Below are 18,513 nucleotides of genomic sequence, written 5' to 3' on the forward strand. Positions count from 1 at the left end.
ACACTGATTTCTTCTATTTTTAATGTGGGTGATGCAGTTCTGGCCTGTTCTTCAGCCGAATGCCTGAGAACCTAAGAATGCTGACCCCACAGACCCTCCCATTTCAGGCCCCCACTCTCACTGCAAGGGCTACTGATGGGCATCCTTGATTTGTGCCTATAGGAGGAGGCTGGGGGGACCCATATCCCTAATGCTCAGCTCCCTCTGCCCTCTGGAGAAAGGTGCAGAGCACCTGGAGCAGCAGCCTGTCTGTGTACTGTAAGGAGCAGAGACCACTTGCTTTGCTTAGAGGAATGAGGACAGAAATTCACCATGATCCTGCCTGCAATTAGGCACTTAACCAAAGCTCCTAATTCAGGAGAAGGAGTTGCCTTCAGCCTAAAATAGAAACAGATAGCTCTGAAGGCTCACTCAGACCTTAAATAGACCAGGGTCCCTCAAGGTCTTGCCCTCCCAGTACTCCTTCTCTATGCTAACTAGAAGAGCTTGGGGTGACGGACCTGAGTTAGGTGCCAGAAGTTAAACAGATGTAGGTCCATGAGATCTTTGAGGAATGAGAGAGACCGTGAGGATGAGAGCAGCAATTAGGGCACCCAAGGCCCAAGCAGAACCTTCCCAGTCATCTCCTGTCATAGAATCTGGAGTGGAAGACATTGCTGTGAAGAGATTCCTACTGCTGCAGAGAAGAACATGCCACCCATGGGTTCAGCACTGAACACAGGCAGCAAAGACAGACAATACCTGCTCTGGCACAAAGTGTCTGAGGGGAAAGGTAACCTCTGAATAGAATTTCAACACACCTGAACTGGGGCAAATTTCTGCCTTTTTGTGTCCAATGCCACTGGCATTTCTTGCCTTATTACAGGCTCCCTAGAACTGAATTCCTCATTCAGCTGTACTCTCCGCTGTCCCCCAAACAGGCAACTGTGAGCCTTTGTTTTTACTCATGCATTCACCTACCAAACTGAATTAGCAAAGACAGGTGTCATAGGTGCTCAGCATCTCCTGTGGCCAAGAGCTTTATTTGTTATACCTGTCAGCCCTGTCAATGAGTGCTCTATCTCACTGTGGGCAAGCTTATTCCGTCATACCTATATCAAAAGTATATCTATCTATTCAGCAGTGCTCTATGCTGAGCAGCTGCCAAGCTGTGGGGAAAGAAGATTGTGATCAGCACCATTTGTCTACATAATTGCACTTGTTAGTGGACAATTGCTGGGTCAGAGGCTAATGTTTTCTATTTACAGTCTTTCCACATTCATCTGAATTTTCTTGTACCTTTTCCCATAACAAAGATTGCAGTGCCATTTGGCTTCATACTGCAGAAATCCTGCTAGACATCTGAGACAAAAATAACTAAAAGTAACGCCATTACATTTGATTGAACAGAATTTTACATTAAGGAGCTGGAGAGGTGACTTAGATTCAAGGTGAGTTTCTAGGAAAAAAGACAGACCATGTACATATTTAGCTTCTTTTTTCTTCACATTGTGTAACTTCTATTTCTAGGAAAATATATTGAATTCTGCTAATGGTATACATGGAATTATATATTTGGAAGTGAGGATCTGTGCATTTTTGAGATTAGCTTTCAATTAGCCCTTTATTAACAACACTACCAAACAGAAATCAAATATACTTATCTGACTGCTGACTTGTCTTTAAAAAGTGAAACAAAAAAAATTTATGTTCCCTTTATATCTCAGTGTCCATATAACCTGGTTCTGAAATTTCCTAAATGAGAAAAAAAAATGTTTTATGATAAGAATTCTGTTTATTTTCATAAAGATAATGCATAGTATTTTACCTTTTTGTTATGCTTATTAAATAAACAAATCAACACCTAAGTGTAACACACTTGTTGCCTTAGGGAAGCCACTCTTGCACTTCTTTAACAACCCCAAGGGTTTCCAAATAATCATGCGAAGTAGAGCTGCTTGTTTCATTTTCCATTGTCCTGCAGGCAGCCTGGATAGCAATCCATTCATCATTTGTATTTTTTAATCCAAAAGAATGGATTTTGCTCAAACTGGTTTTTAAACAGATGCATTATTTCAGATTAAATATATATATTTTATTTTAAAATGAAATATAAAACTTTATCAGAGTATTGCCAACGTTCTTAAATTCCATAATCTGGTTTAAATTAAGTAAAATGGAGTATTCAAGTATTTCATACATGTTGGTAAACATTTGCTGACCATCAAACCACTAGGCTGGGAGAGTTTGAGTGACCAAAGAAAACGGTCTCTGGCGATATGTTTAGTCCAAATTCGATAGCTGTTTGATAGCTTCTCCACAGGTGCAGAGAAGTTATTTTCTTCACTTTATTCAGGTTAGCTCTGTTCAATATCTAGTTCATGAAAAGCCATCTCTTGAGAGCCAATAAAGGCAGAAAGTCTTACTGTCTACTGTAGATACTACTCCACGACAGAGGCTGAAATCTGCTAATTTTAAAATCTTGCAAGACACAGTAAGCAGAAAGAAACACACAATCGTGTTTACTCAGTAAAAAGAATGGTCAATTTGACTAATAAATCACCTTAATGTAAGTAATACATAAATAGATGCAGTAACTGTGAAATTATATTCATTGGTTTCTAAGATATCAAAAAGTAAATAACAGGAATCGGAATAAATATATCAGGAGCTTTTATTAAATGCAACTTAGTATATTATAATATACTTAATATATTAATATAGCTCCACCTTTACAAACAGAAGTACCTAATGTAAACAAAGTAGTGGTCAAAATAATGTGGTGTATGATATTCTCACAACATTGGAGCAGGACTGATTACAGTGATCAAAGACTTTTCTCTATTATGACCATGGGAATTATGCTGCTGGTTCACAATATTGTAAGCAAGGATAACACAATGTAAAAGGAAATTACCCACTCTTATTTGGGTAATAATGTACAACCCCGTCTATATTATTAAACAAGTAAGGTCACCCATTGTATTATTTACCACTACACTGTGGCAGAAATCCAAACTACTTTAATGATACCAACTGAGAGGAACCAGCTCTTTTCCAGGAAACTAATTAAAAAGTAAATGTACAAAAGAGAGACAGTGATTATTTCAACTACATTCCTTGCTTGCTTTTTCCCATGGTAAGGGCATCAAATTGTCTTGTGGCTTCTTTTAAAAAAGCCGAGGCAGACTGAACTATTCAGATCTGTTGCAGACATTTTCTTCACTGCATTAATGGTTTTCTGTGGTCTTCTTCTGCCTCTTTTTTCAACACCCTTTCTTAAAGCTGGGACACTGAAACGCAGTCTTCTAGCATCAGTCTCACTGAAGCCAGACTCATGACCAAAGCAATGACCCCAGTTCTAGGTAATCAATTTTCTCACTTGAGTTGCTTATCTGCTGTGATTCCTGAAATATTTCCCTCAAAGGTTAGGACTCCTTAGAACACAATTCCTCTTTCTCTCAATGAAGGTAGTATTCAACCTTAAATTCGCTATTTCACTTGTTATAGATGGACTGAGGTTACCAAGCAACCCAGGTTGCTTGCTTTAGCAAGAGTCCTGGACTCAGCATCATTTGCAAATTTCATTGTAGTACTCTGCCAGCTTCCAGTTTGTCTGAAAATACTGAAAACATATGTCTAATTGTGACCATCGTCGAAACCTGATGCAAACACCCTCCCTCAATTATGACTCCTCATGGCAAGTATTTTCTGTGATATGCTCATTTAGCGTGTGCTCTATTGACATTGCATGGAGTTAATTTCTTTTCAGAACATTGAACTGGTTGAAGTAAATGCCAATAAATGCATTGCCTAGGCATACTGTAAATCCAAGATAGCTGAAAGGTACTGTAATCAGAAGTGAGGGATTTGGGCTCCAATACTATTTACTACAGCAGGGAATTGCCTAGGACAATTACAGTTCTGTACTACAAAATAAAAAGAGGTATGATCACCACTATTTCTACCTATGCTGTGAATCTGCCTATCCTTCTCCTTTCCTTTTGTAACATCTGACTCAAAACAAAGTGTTATCAGTTAAAATCAATCTGCCTAAATGGAAATGGAACCTTTTCCCTGCCTCCCCCCATCTCAAAATGAAACCCTCACTTTTCTCCATTCAGACTGACTCAATATTTATTATTTATTTTCTAGGTTTATGAAATGATAAATCAGTTTTGTGCACAGTCCTGATACGCTTAATGCCACAGAGTTTTGGTAATTCAATTATTAGGCTTGGATTCATTGTGTCAGATGGCCTCAGCTTCTTTAAAGTCTGCTTCTCATGCTAAATAGGACAGAGCTTCAAAACTGTCTTAGAGACAGATCCAAGAAGAATAGAAGCTGTTTGCTCTAGCCTGTCTTTCCTCTAAGTAAAATTCAAGTGAATGGTGGATTAAATAGGTATGGAAGCTTTTATTGTTACACACACCTCTGACATGTTACAGTCCAGATAAGAAAGTGAACCACACAGAACTGAACATAATTAGAAGAGACATCACTTAGTAACAAGTGATATATTCAGTGCGTCTGCTTTCTGGTAAGAGAGAAATCTAAGCCATGACCTTGTGTTCCTTTCAGACCACAAGTAAGACTCCAAAGTTTGGCCAAAATGCCTGAAAAACAACCAGGCAAACAAGAAGAAATAAGGAACCTGGTTTTGTACTTGTAAAAACAATGGAAACAGAGAAAAACCTTACCATTTCATGTGCTTGTGTATAACAGGAAATTTCAGGTGTTCAATCTATAGCTTCTAACAAAATGTCATTTAAGTAATACAAATAGTATAAACGAAGATTTTTGTGTATTTTCAGTAATTTATGTGAAAAGTTATTAAATAGTGCATATTCTTTATATAATTTTTTTCTTCTTTTATATGAAATAATACAACAGAAGTCTTTTGGATACTACTAGTAGCTAAACTTGCTTAATAATTATATAAAAGTTTATGGAATATTAGATACTGTATGACTTGAGTGCATTGTCTGAACCCTTATCTCAAAAATATGCAGTGGCAAAAAAAGTGATAATCTCCTAAAATTTTAGTACCTGTAATCCACAGTGTAATCAAATATGATTGTCAAAGCTGAGCCAGCCTGTGACCAGGCACTCAGCTTCACAAAATTCACTGGGTAAATGAAAGTGGAATATATTCCAAGAAGCAAATAACACAGTATTTACAGCAGCCGTATAGAACTACAAAGAAGGACAAAGTGTGGTAGTGATGTGAGAATCTTCACTGCTATTTTGGTGGAGCAGTCTCTGGAAATGGAAGATCTCTCACTTAAGAAGCTAGGATGAATAGACTCCATTGTTTAGTTAAAATATAGTTTCTTATAAATGTTATTCGTTATGAACAAAAAAATTTACAAGTTCTCCTTCAACAAACCCTGACTACAAAGGAGCATGTTTACCTCTTAGTAAGGATCCTCTTCATTCCCCTTCCAGTGCAAGTTGCTCTTTTTCCTTTCTGCTTTTCCCAATCCTACCAGCCATTTTAATACTCCTTCCTCTAATTGTAGAGGGTATCCTCACACACTATGATTTCCAGCAAGTTTCTGAATCGTTCCAGCTTCCTTTCCCTAAGTCAAGAGAGGACTTTCAAATTTTTAAATACTTTTTATTTTCCCTGCTATAAACCTCTGCTATTTTTTTGAGAGATACCATTATATTTGTCCCAGACCTTGGGCTTCTCTCAGACTGGGAGGAGTAACAGCTTAGCTTACTGTCATGGTTTAAACCCAGCTGGCAACTAAGAACTATGCAGCCACTCGCTCACTCCCACGTATCCCCCCTCTGGGCAGGATGGGGAGCAGAATGGAAAGAATGTAAACCCCAGAGGTTGAGATAAGTACAGTCCAATAACTAAAGTACAACATAGTACTACTACTGAGGGAAATACCAGGTGGAGAGAATGTAAAACTAAAAAGAGAACAGAAAAAAAACCCCCAATAAACACAAGTGATGTACAACACAATTTCTCACCACCTGCTTACTGATAAATAGCCTGACCCTAGCAGCGATCTGGCCCTTCCAGGTAACTACCCCCAGTTTATACACTGGGCATGACGTGCTGCGGTATGGAATACCCCTTTGGCTAGTTTGGGTCAGATGTCCTGTTTCTTCTTCCTCCTGGCTTCCTGTGCCACTTCTCTCTGGCAGAGCATGAGACTGAAAGGTCCTTGGTCAGCGTAAGCATTACTTAGCAATAACTAAAACATTGGTGTGTTATCAGCGTTGTTCGCAGACTAAATCCAAAGCACAGCACTGCACCAGCTACTAGGAAGAAAATTAACTCTAGCTCAGCTGAAACCAGGACAGTTATTTTTAAAAGCTTAAACAACCTTGAAAAAAAGTATTTTTTAGTTTTTCTTTAGAATTAAAGCCAAGGATCATGCAAGCTCCTCTTCCCAGTTCCCAGTATAGCCACAATAGAGTCCAGGAAATCTAACAATTATAGAAGAAGAAAAACATCTAAAGATCCTTTTGAAAGCTGGAGTTCCCTCTTTTTACGTCAGTTTACTACTTTGGGGTAGTATGTATCAAGCCTGAACAGGCATGATAAGATTTAAGGGCAGTCAAAGATCTAAATTTTGGGTAATGAAGGAGAATTTGAGAAAGACAAACAGAGCTGGTAGGAGAAAATGAGTCAGGTATTGCTGCTATGTAGATAGTAAGTGTAGCTATGGAAATTGGTTGTATTAAAGGGATATGCTGGTATAACCTGCTGGACTAAGTGGACTGCACTGCACAAGGTACTAATTTAGATGCAGTGTTAGCAAGCTCGTGATGTAGTATAAGTCTGAAACTAGCAGAGGGAGCATGGGAGACTAAATGGGCAAAGGAAGCATATGAAGACAGTTTTTGTATCCATGTGAATCCTTGCAAATTTTAGGGTTACATTTACTACAACGAGTAACCTCTGGAGACTCCCCAGGAGAAAAGAAAGTTCCCAACTACAAATGGATAAGTGTTTCCTGGCCTTGATGCCACACAATTCTACTTGATACAAAAGAGGTTTTAAACACTTAACCTTTTAAGAGGCAAAAGCTCCCAAACATCCAGAGACATGACTTTAGTGGCACTGCCATTACAAGCTGGAATAATCAGGTGAACCAGCACTTGATCTCAATTGTATCTCTGATATTGATAGGTTTTATTCTAGCTGAGAAAGGTTAAGAACATCTTCATACTATTCAATTTGCACTTATATTCTCTTGGCCCTGAGTGTGAATATGGTAGTCCTTATGACAAATACAAAGATACAATACAGGGGAAAGTCAGGAATACAGGAGAGAAAACAAAACTGAGAATGAAGAACTTACTTGTCAAAAGACCAGCGGTATTTAAAAAACTGTTGTTGGTGGTCTGGTTTTGAAGTCACTCTGCTGTCTCAAGGAAGTTATTTAAAAATGTTGAATATGCCCTGAAAAGAAGAATAATCAAGAACTCAATAATTATATCACCTACCAAATACTAAAGTAAAACTTGACGAAAATAATAATTTTTTATTCCACCACTGAAACTGCAGATGGTTTATGGGCTGCTGTAAGTTGAACTGCTCAGATCAAGCTTACTGGGGTGCACAGGGAGTCCGAATGACAAGAAGAGTAATTCTTTCAGTTGTTCTCTTGCATACCTACATTTCTATGCTGTTTGGTTGTGAGATAACAGTGAAAATGAAAGAGGTCTGGCTCCTTTCTGGTTAAATAAACAGATACACTGGAGTAAATGGTTTTCCAAAAACAGACACATAAAGTCATATCCCTAAATGTCTTTCAAACAATTGGATAGAGTACTTTGGCTATCTTTTGGACTAGTTCATGTATTTGACCTCCCTATTTGTGATCTAATAGCTGAGTGTTTCCCTTTGTACTCACAATGTTATCCTGCCTTTCATGTTTAGGTTTGTAATTCCCAGTTGTCCTTAATGGACAGGACAGTTGACTGAGTCAAGGAGCCACCTCAGCTCTCCAAATTAAAATGAAACTGAGAGAGTGGGAGCTGACCAGCACTTCTATCTATGCAGACTGGGGGCAGAAGTAGAAGAGCTGGGAATGAAGGAGTGAAGTTGAGCCTGGAAAAAGAAGAGGTAGAGGGAAGATGTTTTTAGTGTTGTCTGATTTCTTGCTGCCCTATTCTGTTTTTAACTGGAAATAAATTAATTTTTCTCAAGTTGAGTCTGGTTTTCTTTTTCCCCATGGCAGTGACTGGTGAGTTACCTCCTTGTCTTATCTCTACCCATAAGATTTTCTATCGTATTTTCTTCCCCTGTTGTGCTGAGAAGAGGCAGAGCAGATGGATGGGTGTCTGGCTGCTGGCCAAGGTCAACCCACTAAAGGTGTAAAATAATGCTTCCATCACCAATCTCTCCAAGACCAGTAGGACTGAGATCAGAAACATACAAAGAAAATTCTGCCTATAATGCACAGGAATAAACAGAATTAGTAAGGAACAGAACTCCTCCTCAGAGAAAACTGTGTTAACAGGAAACCTTCATACACCCCTAGCTTCTGTACTGCAGTGCAGCCAGCTTATGTTAACGAGCAAAAAGTCAAATGACTCATATTCCATGAAAGGAGAACACTGAAAACCTCATGTAAAAAAGATCTCTGCTTGTGATATGATACTGAGGTCTCTTTGGCCCATTAAATAATTTTTGCCAGCGATCATTTAAATGTAACACAGTAAGTGTTTCAAAGTCAGAGATGAGACTGACTGACTAACAGTAATATATTTATTCTGTCAGCATTTCCTTTAGAAATAACTTTTTAAAGTTCTCTGGCAGCTAGGCTTTAACAATCCTGAGGTGATTTATTTAATTCCAGATTTCATTAAGCTCCAGAATACAGTATTAGTAACTGTTATGATAATAATAGCACATTTCAGCTATGAAAAAATTGAAGGCCTATGCATCTCTATCTGATACTGAAGACTATGGGATGAATTCTCCATGAAGTTAGTACAGCAAAGGATTATAAATTTGTTTATTTTCACTTGTTTTTTGGTCACGATATGCCTTACAGTGGCAAAATTACCCAGATAAAGCTAATTGAATGAACTCTTTTTTCCTGAATAAGTTTCTTGTTAAAATTAATATTCTGTTAGAATAATCAACAAACCACTAAAAAGATGGGGTCCCTGGCAAGCATTCACACTGCCTCACATATTTGTTGTAAGAAGACTCTGGTATAAAAAAGCACAGAACAACATAAATTGCTAGTAGAATTGAGTGAATATTAAATTCTACCAACAATCTCCGGTTTACAGTCTAAAACACTGGCAATTTAGCTGTGTTTTCATGGCCAAATAACTGTGGTCTCATATCTGTACCCTGCGAAATCTATAAATACACAGTGAAATTAACTGTTACTTGGGAAAGGGAGCTTGGAAACAGCTTTATGAAAATGTCACCTAAATCCTAATCAACTGTCAAAAAAAGGAAATGGTATATTATGAAACATTAGGAAATGAAAAGAAAACAGACGAAAAAAATATGATAATGCTGCCAAAAATTACATTGCCCACCTGTCATATAGAATATTAAATACATTTCAAGTCACCTCATCTCAAAAATGACAGGATAGCAATAGAAGGATAAAGAAAAGAGTGACAGGATGATCAAAGGTATGTAATGGCTTCTGTACTAGGAGTGGAAAAAAAACAGCTTTAGGATTTTCATACTGGAAGAGGGACAAATGAGGGAAAGGACTGTTACATAGACCCAGAAAATCATAAGCAGTGTTGAGAAATTGAATAAAGAATGCTTTTCCATAGCACAAGAAGCAGTCCCAATAAAAAGAGCAGTTAGCAAGTTTAAAACATAACACCCCCAAAAGGATTCATTTCACAAAGTTCATAATTAAATGGTGGAACTCATTGGCACAGATGTGGTAGATGAAGCCCATACATGTGTGGGCTTCAAAAATCAATTTACTGCTGTGGTAAAAGAAACATTGACTGGTCTTATTTTACGCAAAGATGCACATTATTAGACTTCAGCTTAAGAAACATTTCAGAGTACCATGGGATGATACCAAGGGAAGTCATATTTTGGTCTGATTTAAATACAGCTATTGCAATGTCCTGATTCATTTTGCTCTTTTATTGCATTCTTGGTGATCTCTTGCAACATACAGATGTTAGAGAGCATACTGTGCCTCCAGGTAGTATGCAGGGAAATTTGTGAGGGTAGAAAATTTGTAGTTTCCCCAGTCCCCCTGTGCAACTTCACATCCTAGGATAATCAGAAAAAATGAAGGGTCTTTGTCATGGGTTGAGCATGTTTTAAGGGTGTTTTTGTTCAAGGTTTTTTCCAGCCAGGTGGAGGAGGGGAGGCCAGGAGGAAGGAGAGACAGGACACCTGACCCAGGCTAGCCAATGAGGTATTCCATACCATAGCACGTGATGCCCAGGATGCATACTGGGAAAGAGAAAGCTGGAGGGGTGGAGCTCTGGAGGAAAATGGAGGAGGGAGCACATGGTGCTCGGCCAGGCAGGGTGGAGTGAGTTATGGGTCGGTGGCTGGTGGGGTGTTGTATTCTTTTCACTTGCTGTTTGCTGTATCATTATTATTTGTAGTAGTAAAAGGCAGTAGGGGTTTTGTGTTATGCCTTAGCAATTAAACCGTTCTTATCTCAATCCGTGGGGGCTACATTCTTTGGATTCTCCTTCCTAACTCTCCGGGAGTTGGGGGACTTGGTTTAAACCACGACAGTCTTATTTTGGGATAATTTACAAGCCTATCCATAGTTATGGAAATAAAAAATGAATTTAATGATAATTATAATAATACTCTGTACAGACCTGTTATAATCTTTTAGTGTTCTGGTACCTTACAAAACTGAGTAAATAACAATGGCTATACTAGGTCAGACAGAAGATCTGTCTACTTAAGCCAGTATCCCCTCTACAACAGTGACCAAAATACAAAGTTAGATAGCTAAAGCTAGTCAAAACATTTTCACTTTAGTGTTACAAAAGCGTTTCCTCAATGTACCTTTTTACCTCATAGCACTTTACTGCTTTGTCTCCCACAGCACATCTGAAGAGTTCAACTTTGCATTGTAGGAAAGATCCCAAGTCAACTGAAACCCCTGAGGAGACAATGAAGCAGCTCAAGGGCACCTTGAGTTTAGTCTACTGGAGAGGCTCACCCTACCCCATGTTAGAGTCTCATTCACCCAACTACACTCAACTTTGGCAAAAAGTAGATTTTTGCTGGTGATTTGTACCAGGCCTGCAAATGGTTTGAGCTATAGTATGCCTACAGGGCTTCCCCCCTTGTATGAGAATTGACATTAAATCTTCTACTAGCCCAGAAGCACCGCAATGTTTACACCTCAGATAACACTGGTGTGCCAACAGCTCCTCATATAGTTCTGGCCTTGGTTTCCAGTGGAAACAAGAGGAATTAAAGACATAATAAAATTAATAGAAATAAATTAAAGAGTAAAAAAATACTATCGTTTGACAGCTTAATTCTTTGCATTGGGTGTAGGGGTCAAAATGTTGGTGGGAAAGGCAGGGGCTGCACGTGTGGCCATTGTGAGGAGCCAAACTAGTGGTACCTCTGGGAAACATATTTAAGAAGGGGCAGAAAATGCCACATAGGTAGAAGAGGAAGGGAAAAAAGAAATAACAGGGAATACCAAAGGCAGAGGTGGAGGAGGTGCTCTAGGCACTGGGGCAGACACCCCCTGTGGCCTGCTACTTTGCTTTCAGGGAAAGGGTCCATGCTGTGTTTGTTGCACCTAAGTTATATACAAGAATTCCGTACTTTCAGTTAACTTAATCTGAACCTCTCTGACCAGTCCTTATACAGACAAGGAACTATTCTGTTCTCAGGGAGCATGAGGATGCAATGCTATTTCCCCACCACATCCACTGTAGCAAGTGGTAAACGATAGTAGATGCATATCCAACCCTGTTTCCTGCTTCCAAATATTTTAATGAGCAAATTTCTGCCAATGCATTGGTTAATTATGAACTGAATTATTTGGACAAAGCATTTTTAGCCTGTGGATTTTGTGTCAGCTGTTTTCCATTGGCAATGCATTGTTAGTAATTGTTTTGACTTCTCCCTTATGTGCCTTATGGTGCAGGAAGAATGATATTGTTCATGAATGCCACCTGATAGTAACAATAATGTTTCTGCTTACTGAACAGATGGAAACAACTTTCCAAAAAGGCACAGGTGAATAAGGAATGACTGAATAACAAAGAGCAAATAGATACTATGTTCGTTTGCACCTGAATATTGTTTTTTTGCATCCAAGAACAAAATCAGAATAGAACAGTTTGGGTTGGAAAGGAAGTTAAGATCATCCAGGTGCAAACCCCTGCCATGGGCAGGGATACCCCACACTAGAGCATGTCACCCAAGGCTCTGTCCAACCTGGCCTTGAACACTGCCAGGGATGGAGCATTTACCACTTCTTTGGGCAACCTATTCCAGTGCCTCACCACCCTCACAGTAAAGAATTTCTTCCTTATATATAATCTGAATCTCTCCTGTTAAAGTTTGAACCCGTTACCCCTTGTCCTGTCACTGCAGTCCTTGATGAAGAGTCCCTCTCCAGCATCCCTGTAGGCCCCCTTCAGATACTGGAAGGCTGCTATGAGCTCTCCATGCAGCCTTCTCTTCTCCAGGCTGAAGGTAAAAGCAAATTCAGCAAAGTGAAGTGCTTTCTTACACACGTGTGTAAGTATTTCTCAGTTCTTCATGAAAGGAATTAAAATGTCATCAAACCAAATACCTGTTTGGATTACAAGATGTTTCTGTCAAATGTTACAGCAGTAATGAATCAGTTTAATCTATAAGAAAACACGTTTGCTGTAACCAGCATGTAATCTGTAATGCAAAGGAGTTTTGAATGAAAGAGCTTTGGGGGTAACCAATTAGAATTGCTGTAAGTTTGGACAACCATCTGGAATGATTTAATTTTCTTTAAGCTTGGTCAAGCCAAGTGCATTCTATTTTTCCTGATTTTACCTTAAAACCTCTATGCCACCTCAAAATATCACATCTGGTAGGGTCAATGCTTTTTCTTCGCCCTTCCAATACCACACACACTACATTTTTTAAATCCCAAAGGCCTTTTACATTGCATTACAATGGATCAGCCACCTCTAATATGCTGAGAAGGAAAAAAGAGACTCCCCAAGAGAGGGGAAGCAGATAATCTGCCTTGAGGCTTCCCCATTGTTATTTCATTTAGAGAGGCAGGCAATACGACAATATATGAAAAGAGAGGAAAAGATTTCAAGTCTCTCCAGCTGTCTCCTCCTTAATTCAATACTGACTGGTTGGTTGGTCCCAGCTGTCCAAAAAACACTGAGATTTTTCATGGCTGCTGTGCTAGTGAAATCTCCTACCTGTTTGTGATTTGCTGCTGTTCTACTTTGAGCAATACTCCAAAATTAGTAAGCACATGAGTAATCATAAGCAGCAGGCACTGTAGTACCTCATCCAGGAGCAATCTGTTTTTTATTGAGGGTTATCCTGGTGTGTTCGGAAGCAAGCATCATGCTTAAACTTTTTCTAATTGCCTCAGTTTAGTTTCATAAGGACATATGCAATACAAAGATATATGTGAAGAACATCATACAGTTGAGTAAACATTGCTTGGGGGAGGATGGACAAAAAAGAGTGGTGGTCGGCATGGTATCCTTATTTGACAATATAGGACTGACAGCTATGGAAAACTGTGCAGATAACAAAACAAGGTTTTTTTCACTGACAGTTGGTAGGAGTTAACCTTTTCTCTATGCAGCAGACACTGAACAGTAATGGTTAAGAACACGGAATCTTTGAGGGACCATTTCTAGTTAACATGCCATCTCAACTTAGTTAACATTTCAACTTAGAAAATACTAGCATGTTTGTTGTGCTGTATCACTTAGTAGAAATGTTAAGCACTTTCAGAGTTATCATTCTCTTTTGCTGTGGGTACCAAAATCCTTTACTATTTGAGAAGCAGTCTTATGCAGACTGTACAAAGAGGCTAAGCCACCTGCCTCAGGCCTTTCAATGAAAGGGATAGAACTAGAAATAGAATTTATGTCAGCTATCCTACATACTACGCAAGTTCTGACACTGCAGGCAGAATTATGCAGCTGATGCGTCTCTTAAAGGTAAGGGCCTCTCTTACAGGTAAGGCCGGAGAAATGACATAACTTGCCTCATATCACATAGGTGAGGCTTAATTAACCTTTGTGATACTGCATTATCTGCTAAACTGCTCTACCTCTGGAATTAGCTAAGGCTAAGGAAATGGTGATGCTATCAGAAGGCAACTGAGAAGAAAAGTCTCCCTGTGAATTGCTAAAAGTTACTGCTTACATCACAGAAATTACACCCATTAAAGTATCGCTCTCCAGCAAAGAGAAACCAAACAATCATAACACAAACATAACAATTTGGACAGAGGACCAACTGTACAGGAGACAGAAGTATACTTTGCTTGAAGCCACCTGGTCTAGTAGAAGGTGTCCCTGCCCACAGCAGCAGGGTTGGAAACAGATGTTCTTTAAGAATGCTTCCAACCAAAGCCAGTCTATGATTTCCATGATTCTATTCTGTTCTAGGAAGAAAAAATTGTTAACATAGTATCAATTTAATCAACTATTTTTATCTCAGGAGTAGAATGAATGGATACATATCAATTTATAAGAATCTGTGAGCACAATCGCATTTCACTTATATATGAAATCAATGGCTTTACATTAGAAGAGAATCTCATTCAGGGGCATCCTTGAAATCATTCACATGATTAAGATGAGAAAAATTACATTTAATATAGTCAGCTGACATCCCTGATGCATATCACACATTACCAATTATGCTGTTATTTTAGCCTTACTCAGCGCTGCAATACTTAATATGTCATTTAATCCGTTCAAGCGTCAATATTGATACCTGGCTACATTAAGTATTTCCAGTTAAACAGTCTGAAAAATCCACCTTTTCACCTGTGGTTTTAGCTAAAAAAACTACAAGAATAATTCTAACTCAGTGTCCTCATTCTACATGAGAGAATGATTGGCATTAATATACTTCACTCAGTGATCTCCCAGAGTTTTCCAACAAGATAAAAACGGAAAGAAATATTTTTGATCAATCCGTAGCTTATACACACAATAAATAGCATATTGCAACCAGTAAGGAAATCTCTAAGGGTACAGTTTATAGCAGCAGGTCATTTGCTTATACTGTAATTTAGATTTCAGTGTTCTAATATCCGCTTAGCAATTTTACCTGCTATGTTCCCCCGAATACTGCGGTGTATGCTATCGTTGTAAGGCAATTCAGCCGTGCAGTAGCACAGTGATTTTTCCATAATTGTACTTGCACACAGAAGTTCACCTTACTTCCCTATGTCAAAATAAAGCCATGCTTGTTTCCATTGCTTACGGATTACGAATTTCTCATGCAAAGATTGGTGGACCCTTTTTGATCACTAAGTGTGACCTCTCACAGAATATGTGGTGCAGAATCCCACTTGGTTTGTAAGTCCCTGACTATGAACTTAAACTAGTCCTTTCCATCTATATACCACCTTTCAGCAGCAAAGGTATTTGTTTGGTGTAAGTGTACAAAATAGGATTCCTCTTAGAAAGTGTTTCGTTTTCCTTCCATGGCTGTCTTTATCTCCTCTGAAGAGAAAACAGACAAAACAGAAAAAGCAATAGACAGAAGAATGTTTCTACAGATGGAAAGAAGGTCAGAGGCTCTGAGCTGTGGAATTAATGGGTGGGCTTGATGATCTTTAAGGTCTTCTCCAACCTGGTTGATTCTATGATACTATGATACTGATGGCCACCTCCTGCTGCTGAGCTCCAGAGTGTGTTTGTCTGTAAGATAAGGAAGCACAGTCTCTTCCATCAGGCAGATCATTACCAAACCCACTGATTAGTTGGCAGAATTGCAAGGCTGCATATTGGAAAGGGCTCAGCTGATGATTTCAAGCCCAGGCACTCCCAGGAAAATCTGTAAGGTAAGCAGAATTCAGCAGAGTTGAGAAAGTCTAAAAACTATATTAGGGGCTAAGCCAAGGGGTTTGCAGTGTAGGCAACTGGTGAGTCAGTAGCTCAAGAACAACCCAACCCTCAGTACAAATACTGACTGCATAAGGCAGAAGAGCCAGGAAATGCCATCCTTGGTGCAGCATAAACCCACCAGAGCTCACTGCTGCTCAGGAGAGCAGTATGCTTTTCCAGCACAACATGTGCTGGTGCAGGCAGAAGGTTAAGCCCATAGGTCAAACATTTATTTGTTCCTTTAGCTGTGCAGTTTGCATAAACTGAAGTTAATAGGACTTTGCTCATGTCTAGCAGGCACAGTAATAGTTTATCTGTGCTTTGTTCCACTTTTCAAGGAGGGGCAATGAGACCTAAGGGAAATCTGACCCTTACTGCACTATTCTGCCACCATTAAACCTGACATCTATGTATTTATAACTGCAATAGCATCACAGTTTATAGATTGAGACAGATGCTGAATTTTTCTAGTGCCCATGGCAGTGAAAGTGAAAACTCTTCAGAAACATAAAAGTTATTTGAATTACTAGAGGATTTATAATGAAATGAAAAGTAAGTCACTATAAATATTTAAGTGTCTTAAATAAAGATTAATTAAGAACTAGGCAGGAAGCTGCCTTTTCTTTTTAAGTAATAAATTTTTAATTGCAAAGTATGCTTTAGTAACAAATTGGTGCTTAATGGAAGTATAAAAGGAGAAATCTGAAGGTCAGGGATAGTGATCACACACCTGCACATGCGTTTGCACATAGAACACTACTATACTTGATCAAATATTACAAAAATTGTTACAAGATAGAATCACAGAACAGTTAGGTTTGGAAAGGACCTTGAGATCATCTAGTTCCAACTCCCCTGACATGGGCAGGGACACCTCACACTAAACCATCTCACCCAAGGCTTCATCCATTTGAATGAAATACAAAGTTCTATAAAAGCATTTACTGCGTTTTTATCTGCAAGAGTTCATGCTCATATGTAAGAGTACCCCTTTAAAAATACAAATTGCAAATACCGACTTCTAAAATTCTTTCAACATGCCATCGATTAGGAAAGTAGGGAACAAACTAGAAAAGAGTCCAGAGATTTCAACTAGTGGTCAAATCTGGGTCACAGAAATCAAAATAAGGAGGTTCTTTCCTATACACTTGTAATTTGTCTACAGCACAAATGAAACAAGCACATCCCCCATCACTGATCTTTTTCTATCCTTCGAGCAATGAATGTGTTGAAGCACTGCTGTAAACAAGCTGGTAATATTACTGCTGTGCATCAGGAGTAAAACAAATAAGACAAGACAGTAGAAAAAGATGCTTTCTTGCTGAAATAGACCAAATCACAGCATGGAACTTTATTACAGGATCTGACAGCAAAGCACTAATTTGCTTCTTTGAATGATGCAGATTCAATCAATAAATTGCCAGCTATCAGTGTAAATCCTCCAGGAAGATAAACCAAACCAGAAAATCAGAATTCACTCTTCATTCCACAGAAAATCTGCAACATTTAACTTTTTCTCTGCTGCACCTTGTTTCTAAGGTATTGAGTCCATACCAGTGCCTTTGTAATGACATACTTACAGATGGAGGACAGAGGAGAAAAGCTTCTGGTAGGGTTGTGTCTGTTCCAAACAGAGTAAAAACCTGTGAAGAAGTGCCTAGCATTTATGGCATAATAACCATGATGGAAATAGAGTGCAGCAGATAGTTTTACACTTTTCCTGGAGGGCTCCAGTTTTCTATGATTTTCTTTCTTGAAGCACTAGATGGAGGCTGACTGAAATTTTGGACTGAGTGGGAAGTTTCGGCTCTTTTAAGTCCTTACATGGATGAGAGCAACGAGAAGAGAAGATGAGAATTTGAAACTTATTTACTTTATATTTTAAAGATTTGGAAGATATTTATGAAGAAAAGCTGAAGAAGAGAAAGAAATTATGGGAGGGAAGAGCTGATTTTAAGAAAGGAGTCAAGGGTGGCAAAAGTGTTTTGAGGAGCAGGGTTCAATCAAAGCTAAAAAGCAAACCTGCCTGGCCAAGAGCTTGGTAGAATGGTAGGGAAAGACAGCAATATGCAGGATAAAATGTGACCCCAGTAATGGTTCCAGGCCTATCTATACCTATGGACTAGGGATAATTGTACCTAAACCAAGATCACTTATTCACAACATTATGTGATTGTCATAAAAGCTGTGTGGCTACAAATAGAGTAATATATGCACTAAGGAAACGAATTACAGAAGAGAAGGTTGTCAGCCTCAAGGCAGAGATTAGTGATATTAATTCACATAGGTTTATCTACCTCTTAAGGATATTCTTAAATCTACCTTAGCTTCTGCAGTCTCAGGACTTCAAGGTAAATATAAGAAGTAAACCTTCTGGATGCAAAACTCTGTCTAGTTACAATGCTTATTTGCTTGAGACAAGATTCAAATTCGGGAGCACCAAGGCTAGCATCCGAACGACCCTTTCTGGTTCAGGTGTTAAGAGACAATGTC

At 38.8% G+C, this 18,513-nt stretch overlaps 1 protein-coding gene across 11 annotated transcripts in view; it reads right to left on the minus strand.

The window, feature by feature from the left end:
* Positions 1-18,513, minus strand: part of LOC101873927 (poly(rC)-binding protein 3-like) — a 494,741-nt gene that overhangs the window by 166,513 nt on the left and 309,715 nt on the right. For all 11 annotated transcript variants that reach the window (XM_034060088.1, XM_034074629.1, XM_034059923.1 and 8 more), the window contains one exon: positions 7,305-7,405. The gene's annotated coding sequence lies outside the window, so the exon portion shown is untranslated. The remainder of the gene's footprint in view (positions 1-7,304; positions 7,406-18,513) is intronic.

This window comes from Melopsittacus undulatus, chromosome 1, assembly GCF_012275295.1.
Source record: "Melopsittacus undulatus isolate bMelUnd1 chromosome 1, bMelUnd1.mat.Z, whole genome shotgun sequence".
NCBI classification, from domain to species: Eukaryota; Metazoa; Chordata; class Aves; order Psittaciformes; family Psittaculidae; genus Melopsittacus; species Melopsittacus undulatus.